This window comes from Lactuca sativa, chromosome 4 (genome assembly GCF_002870075.4).
Source record: "Lactuca sativa cultivar Salinas chromosome 4, Lsat_Salinas_v11, whole genome shotgun sequence".
Classification (NCBI taxonomy): Eukaryota; Viridiplantae; Streptophyta; class Magnoliopsida; order Asterales; family Asteraceae; genus Lactuca; species Lactuca sativa.
The window spans coordinates 27,739,422-27,748,364 of NC_056626.2; positions in this window are offsets into that span (position 1 = coordinate 27,739,422).

Here is an 8,943-nt window from a genome sequence, read left to right on the forward strand (position 1 = left end):
TATTTAACCTTATTAACGAACTTATAATCATTATTAGAAAGACACTACAATTTATAACTTTTAACTATTTACAAGATATTCTTTAGGTTGTTTAAGTTGAACTAAAATTTATGTTTAAGTTGATTCTCTAAAGTTATATTTAAATTAAAAATTTATGTATTTTATACAGATTGTTCAAAAGTTGTAACTTTAAAATGATAATGATTTACATACAATAACATATTAGACCTAATAAATTAAGTATAAAATGTTAAAGGTTAAAAACATAACTTTATAAGTAAAAGAAAATATATTTTTTTAATATTGAAATTTAGTTTCTATATGATTACACTTTAGGTTTTATATTTATTTAACATTTTTAACCAACTTATAATCATTGTTAGAAAGAAACTGAAATGTCATGGGAGTTTGAAATGAATGTGGTGAAATGAAAAATGAATGGGAGTTTTAAATGCATGTGGTGAAATGAAAAATGCTTCGTTATAAGTATATAATGATGATAACGATAATGATATGGCTAAATATTAATGAGCTATGTTATAAGTACTATTAAGTATCATAAACTATAAAAACTTTTCAGTGTTTGTTAATAACTAGGTGAAAGTGAAGAGGCTTGGAGGTTTCAAATGGTTATGGTGCAAGAAAAAAAATAATCTTTTATAAGATACTAGGCGAATGCTCGCGCGTTGCGCAGAAGCATTTATATAGCTGAAACATTTACAAATATATACTTTTTAAATATAACAATAATATTGTTGCTAAATTTGATATAATAATTCATATACTTAGTTGATATAATATATTGATTATTTTGAATTATATGATAATATATACATCTATTAAAACTGATGGGTTTTAGGTAAAACAAATAAACTAGAAAACAATTCCTAAGTTCACATGCAACCTACTTTGGATCTATGTTTTAACTATTGAACATACAACTTTGAAGTGCAAAACAAGAAACCTAGATGAGAGAGGCTAATTTTGAAATTAACAAGCTAGGGTTTAGTAATTACATACCTTTCAATTGTTATAGTAAACAATTGATAATTCCCTTGATCTTGATCTTGATCTTCTTGGAAGCTCAGCACCACAAGTGTAATGCCTCTAATGGAATCACACCCAAACTAGCAAGAAGGAAAGTAGAGGATAGAGGGGAGAGGGAGTATGCAAAATTTCAGCCCTTAGGGTTTCTTCAAAAGAAAGAGAGTGACCAAAACATGAACCATGAGGCTCCTTATATAGTTGAGGGATCTAGGGTTTAGGGGAAACCCTAGTTATCCTTTGCTTAGGGCCTTATCCAAGCCCCTATGGACGAAATTATTAGGGTTTCCCCCTAAAGATTTCGTCCACCCTTATCCAAGGGGGTTCTAGAGCCTTCCCCTCAACTATTAGATAATTGCAAACTAGTCCCTACACCTTATAATCAATTCTTTTAACCCCAAAATTAATTCTAATTAATTTCTGGCTAATAATTAATTAAACAAAATGATTTCTTATTAATATATTAATCTTTTAACATATTAATAAATTCATTTATATTAATTTATTAATCTTATAATAAATTAATATCTCTCCTTTCATAATTTCCTTATCTGATTGCTAGGTTTGAGGGCAACCCAAAAGGATTGTGCTGCTATCAATTCAAGTACATACCAATTATAGTTATGGGCTTAGACACCTAATCCAACAGTCTCCCACTTGGATAAGTCTGTAACTATAATTGCTAGTATGCCTTCTCAATTTGACCAACAAATTGTTGCTTCCACAAAGCTGCTGCCGAACTCTAACCCAGTCAGTTACGTGTCCTAAGATAAGTGATCATATAATCCTTCGTTCTGCTAGATATCCCCAGACAAAAGACATGGAATGCAATCAACCTCTTTGTCCAGAATCTATGTTTCCCGATTCCTGATTTGTGATGATGTAGGTCTTCTAATTGAACACATCAATTTAGTCCTGGTTGGGCCCAGCACACAAGTCAACACCAAATCATCGAGGGGCCCACAGATATCACTTTTCCTGTTAGGGAAAAAGGAACGAATATACATTGACTCATATGCTTGTATCTTTTACTCATCAAACCATACATGATAATACGTTTTATAACACCAAGTTACTGATGCGTTTTCGTATCACCAATGCATAGCCCACCTGCAAATCACAACTCATATATCTTTGTTTCAAGATTATAAGATATTATTGTCTCAGTATTACTCGTGATGAATTCCATGAAGTAATACTCTGAGCGAGGGTTTATCCAATACTCAAATCTCAATTTCTGAGTACTCATGAACGTTGCAGCAAATACATTGCCATGTCTATCCTTAGACAATCTACAATCCAGTTCATGACAGTCTTGATTCACTACTTACTTCCAAAAGTACGAGCGACTGTGGAGTTTGAATAATCTTATTATTCGAGAAGTAAAACATGCAAAAAATGAAACACAATAATAAACAATTGACAAAAGGTAGAACCCAAACTTATAAATAATACTTTATTATTTAATCACCAAAAGTCAATTACATTTACTTTGCTACAAGTTTCAGAAAACTAATCTAACTACTAAAACTAATATCATCTTTCAGTCCTATGCTCCGAGCATGCTGAATATGCTTAGCCCTACTCAAACCCTTTGTGAGGGGATCTGCTGGGTTATCCTCAGATGACACCCTCTTCACTATAAGATGGCCTTCTTCTACTCTATGTCTGATGAAATGGTACTTTCTGTCGATATGTCTGGTTTTACCATGATCTCTCGGTTCCTTTGTCAAGGCAACTGCTCCTTCATTATCGCAGAACAGTTCCATAGGCTCCTGGATGGTTGGAACAACTCCGAGATCTCCGATGAAGTTCCTCAACCAAGCTGCTTCTTTCGATGCTTCACTTGCTGCTATGTACTCTGATTCACAAGTAGAATCAGCCACCGTATCTTGCTTGGAACTCTTCCAAGTAACTGCTCCTCCATTTAATAAGAATACCCATCCTGACTGAGAACGGAAGTTATCTCTATCCGTCTGAAAGCTGGCATCACTGTAACCATCTACTCTCAAAGTATCATTGCCACCAAGTACAAGGACCCAGTCCTTTGTTCTTCGCAAATACTTGAGTATATTCTTCACGGCTATCCAATGAGCTCTACCTGGGTTTCCCTGATAGCGACTGACCATGCTCAAAACAAATGCCACATCAGGGCGAGTATATGTCATAGCGTACATGATCGATCCGATAACGGAAGCATAAGGTACACGACTCATGTCATCCATTTCCTCATCTGTACTCGGGCATTGATTCTTACTCAATTTGGTATTGCTCTGGATAGGTAGCTCTCCCTTCTTGGAATTTTCCATACTAAACCTCTTTAGTACCTTATCCAAGTATGTGCTCTGACTAAGTCCAATTAGTCTCTTCTTTCTATCTCTCAATATTCTAATCCCAAGAATATAGGCGGCTTCTCCTAGGTCTTTCATGGCAAAACACTTTCCAAGCCAAGACTTAACTTCCTTCAAGGTTGGAACGTCATTGCCAATGAGTAATATGTCATCGACATATAACACCAGAAAAGTTACTATACTCCCACTAGCCTTGATATACACACAAAACTCATCTTCACTTCTAGAGAAACCAAACTCTTTGACTTTCTCATGGAAGCAAAGATTCCAGCTGCAAGATGCTTGTTTCAATCCATAAATGGATTTCTCAAGCTTGGATACTCTATTAGGAAACTTTGCATCAACAAAACCCTCTGGCTGACTCATGTAAACATCCTCAGCCAACTTCCCGTTAAGGAAGGCAGTCTTGACATCCATCTGCCAGATTTCATAGTCATGAAAGGCAGCTATGGCGAGCAATATCCTAATAGATTTAATCTTAGCCACCGGCGAAAAAGTCTCATCATAGTCAACCCCTGGGGTTTGAGTGAAACCTTTTGCAACCAGTCGAGCCTTGAACGTATGCACATTCCCATCCATGTATGTCTTTTTCTTAAAGATCCATTTGCACCCAACTGTCTTCCGACCTGGTGCACTATCAACCAAATTCCAAACTTGGTTGTCATACATGGACTTAATATCGCTGTCCATTTCCTCTTTCCACTTGGAAGCCTCTAGGCCTGCCATTGCTTCCTTATAAGTGACTGGTTCATCTAAGTTTACCAGTGTTCTGTCACTTATGAATGTGTCACCATCTGAAGTAATATGAAAACCATACAACTCAGGTAGCACACTCACCCTAGTGGATCTTCGAAGAGGTAATGATTTATCAACCGGTTCAACAGTAACTGTTTCCTCAGGTTGAGTGCTAGTTTCATATAAGGTTCCTTCATTGGTTGACTCTTGAATCTCTTCAAGGTCAATGGTACTCCCACTGTCCTCTTTGAATATGAGCTCTCTTTCCAGAAAGACTCCTCTTCGAGCTACAAACACCACGTTTTCACTAGGTCTGTAGAACAAATATCCAAAAGACTGCTTTGGGTAACCAATGAAAACACATTTCTCACTTCTAGCTGTTGGCTTGTCGTGAGTCTCTCGTCTTACGAAAGCTTCACAACCCCAGACTTTAATATGTGCTAACGAGGGAACTTTCCCTGTCCACATTTCGTGAGGTGTTTTGGCAACCTTCTTTGTAGGGACAAGATTGAGGATGTGGGCGGCTGTCTCTAAGGCATACCCCCAGAATTGAATAGGAAGCGAGGCACGACTCATCATAGAACGAACCATGTCTAACAAGGTTCGATTACGCCTCTCAGCTACACCATTTAACTGTGGTGTCCTAGGAGGAGTCAATTGTGAGACTATCCCACATTCTTTCAGATAGTCGTTGAACTCGGTACTAAGATACTCCTCGCCTCTATCGGATCTAAGTATCTTGATCTTTCTGCCCAATTGATTTTTGACTTCATGCTTAAACTCTTTGAACTTTTCAAAGGTTTCTGACTTATGTTTGATCAAGTAGATGTAACCATATCTGCTATAATCGTCAGTGAAAGTCACATAGAATCGATTAGCATCCCCTGTGGTTGATCTGAAGGGCCCACACACATCTGTGTGTATGAGATCCAACAGACCTTCACCTCTTTCACAAGACCCTGTGAATGGTGATTTTGTCATCTTTCCCAAAAGACTAGATTCACACATATCATCTGATTTTAGGTCAAATGATTCCAACACTCCATCCTTTTGGAGTTGGGCTATGCATTTCTTGTTAATGTGTCCAAGACGACAATGCCACAAGCATGCCTTGTCTACACTATTAGACAAGTCAATACCGAGTACACTATTTCCTAAGCTATCAACACAAGTCATTGTTTCATACACACCATCACAAGGTAAAGCTTCAAACACAAAAACACCATTCTTATAAACAGAAATTGAACCATTCAAATCATTAAAAGAATATTTAAAACCTTGTCTGAACAATGCATGAAATGAAATAATGTTTCTCGTCATCTCAGACGAATAGCAATAATTTATTAAATCTAATCTAACATCATTACTGAGCAAAAGTTGATAAACTCCGATCTTGGTAACTGGTGAAGACTTTCTGTTCCCCATGATCAAGTTTATTCTCCCTTGCTCTATCTCCTCACTTTCCCTTAGCCCTTGCAAATCAGAACAGATATGAAATCCACATCCTGTATCAAGGACCCATGAATGAGAAGATAATGAGTTATTAGCAGAAATAGTGTAAATACCTGCCGAGGATGGCTTCACTTTGCCATCCTTGATATCTTGCAGATATTGTGGGCAAGATCTCTTCCAATGCCCCTTTTTATTTCAGTAAAAGCAAATGGCCTCTTTTGGATTAGAAACATGGGGAGTGGAACCATTGGGCTTAGCCTTCGGTCCATTACTAGATGACACAGCTTGAGCCTTGCTCTTCCAGTTTTGCTTGGGAGGACCTTTCCTCTTCTTCCCCTTTCCCTGTTCAATGGCCAAGACAGGGGCACTTGCAGGTGTGGAGGGTATACTTTTACCCTTCATCCCTGCCTCAGCTGTCTGCAACAAGTTGTGTAATTGGGCCAAAGTCTGCTCAGTGTTGTTCAAATGGTAAGTTAAGATAAACTGACCATAACAATCAGGCAACGAGTTCAAGACCATGTCAATGGCCAATTCCTCATCGAAGTGAATTTTGAGCTTGACCAAATGCTCTATGTAGCGTTGCATTCTTTGCACATGAGATACAACCGATTCCCCCTCTTTCATCTTGCAAGCCATGAGTGACTTGACTACCTAAAACTTTTCTTGACGAGCTCGCTTATGGTACTTTTCCATAAGGTCCTTGTTCATCTCAAAAGGCCAGTAGTCCTCATAGTACCTCTGCAATTCTAGGGACATGGTTGCAACCATGATTCATGTCACTTTGGTAGCATCATCACAGTGTTTCTTGTTGACAGCATACTCTTGGGGAGTGGCTTTTGACTCATCAAGTTCTTTGAGCTCCTTTTCAAGGACATACTCTTTGTCCTCGAATCTAAGCGCCATCTTGATGTTATGCATCCAATCGCTATAGTTGGAGCTGTAACGCCCGGGTTTCAGGGCTAAGCATTTTTGTCAATGTAATAGTCTAGGTCAACTCTTGTAACTCTTTTGAAGTAATAAAGATGAAATATTTGAGTATTATGTGAATTATGTGTATTTATGTGCTTATAATTTAATTATAAATGTATAATTAATAAATAATAAAAATAAGCGTCAAAATTAAAGTGTGAGATAAGCCCGATATCTCTACATAAAGTTGTAGACTATGTCTCAAGGTTTCCGTACATATAAAGAACGCCGAAATCCGAGTTATAACGAAGAAGTTATGGCCTGTCGAAGTTTTACGGCAAAAATCGGCACGGCACCGGGAAGCGTAAATAGTGAATTTACGATAGAGTGAGATTTAGCCTTAGCAATCTAAGCAAAAGTTGTATAATATGTTGAACTAAGAACTTCGGTAAAAAGAACGCCCAAATCTGACTTCGTATGAGGAAGTTATGATTTTTCTAAGATTCGGCTTAGCAGTGCACGACCCGAAACTCGAATTTTAGTTCGAGTGGTTTTTGGCTTACGCGACCTAAATGAGAGTTGAAGATCTCATTAATAGGAACTCAACGGCAAAAAGATGGACGAAAACGGAGTTCGTATGAAGGAGTTACGAATTCTTCGCGGTCATTTAACAGTCTAAAGGCCTCCTACTGTTAAATTTGAGATCGGTCGAGAATTAGCCGACGGAGTCTAAATGAAAGTTGTAGATCTTGATTTTACCTACGCGTGGATATAAAGAACGTCGAAAACGGAGCTCGTATGCGAGAGTTATGATTTTTCTAAGTTCGAAGGCTGACACGCGATAGGGGGTGACGTGGCACCACCGGAATTGGACACGTGGCACCACCAGAAGGCCACCACATGGACCAACTCGGCGAGTAGGTCCCCCCTACTCGGCGAGTAGACCAGTCAGCACCCCTATAAATAGAGGTGTCGGGCATTCACTTCTCTTCACACCTCTCCAACATTCTTTCTCTCTCTACACTCTCTCTCTAGCCTATCCTAACCCCCCTAAAGCCTAGGTAAACCCCCTAGCACCCGAAGGAAGCCCCGAGGCTCCCGGAGTTCCGAGAAAAGAGCCTTTCGGCTCGGGAACGCTGCTCCAGCGAAGCCCGGTTTTCGAGAAAACCCGCTGTAAGTGAGCTATACCTACCCTAACTTTAGTTTAGCTTATGTTTTAATATAGGAATGTTATTAGGTCCTTAAAATAATTATTTGGGCTATTATTATGAGTTATATCGAGTATTATTAACGCTTAATAATACTCGGACTAATTAATTTGTCGCGGTTATCGTTAAACTAAACCCTAGTGGTATCGATACTAGGTTTTATCGAAGGAATATCATTTTGAGAGTATCGAAGCGCTGTCCGAGTGCTGAGTCACCACCTAATCAAGTGAGTGCATAGTTACTTTCAGCTTACACATAGATATGAAGTATTTTATAAATTACGTGCTATGTGTGCATATTATCTGATTACTTGCTATCTATGCTGGATGAACGTTGTTATACATGTTTTCAATGATTTAAACTGTATATGTATTTTATATGTACGAAAATGTTGGGGTAAAACATGGGTAGATGCAATAGGTGATGTGTGATAAAATAATGAGAGGCCTCGATGTTGATGTTGTTGTTTCTGTCATCTAGCGGAGTATGGATGACGACCACGGACTCTTCTAGACAGTCCAGTGGAACGCTAGCAGGCTCGCAACCTGTAGGTGTTTGTGAACGACGTGTTCACTGGTGTACTCCATCCCCCATATGGTTGCCTTTAGGACATTTATTGCTGAGGAATCCCCTTAGCAGTAGTGTCCGTCCCGATGATGATCCTTAGGCTAGGTCCCTTATGATAGGTGTTTAGGGACGTAAAGTGAGGATAACGGGAACGGGTAATCGGGTTATTGTTGATTAAATTAATAAACTTATTTATTGTGGGTTGAAAACCCTATGTGCTCACCAGGCTCCCAAGCCTGACCCACTCAGTTTTATGTATTACAGGTAGTGGCGCATGAGCATAGATGTGATGTTTTGGACGAGGGATTACGGATATAGGCCTGTAGATATGAAATAATGTAGTAAGGCTTATATTGTACTGTTTATGCTTTTGATCTGTACGAACATGACATCCCGAGTCTTTTAATGAAATACATTTCTATGGAAATGCTTTTGATAAATCTTTATCATATTTTTGTTTTGGGACAAATTCCGCAACACTTTCATTTAAAATGTAACTCTGATTTTTAAACAAAGCATAAACAAACCGGTCTTTTGTGGCCGTGATTTTGGGGATGTCACAGTTGGTATCAGAGCATTAGTTTAAGCGAACTAGGAATTTGTAGGATTTCTAGACTTAAACTTAGAATGCTAAGCGATGATTGTGAGGTGTGAGCACTAGCTTATTTTAGGAATTG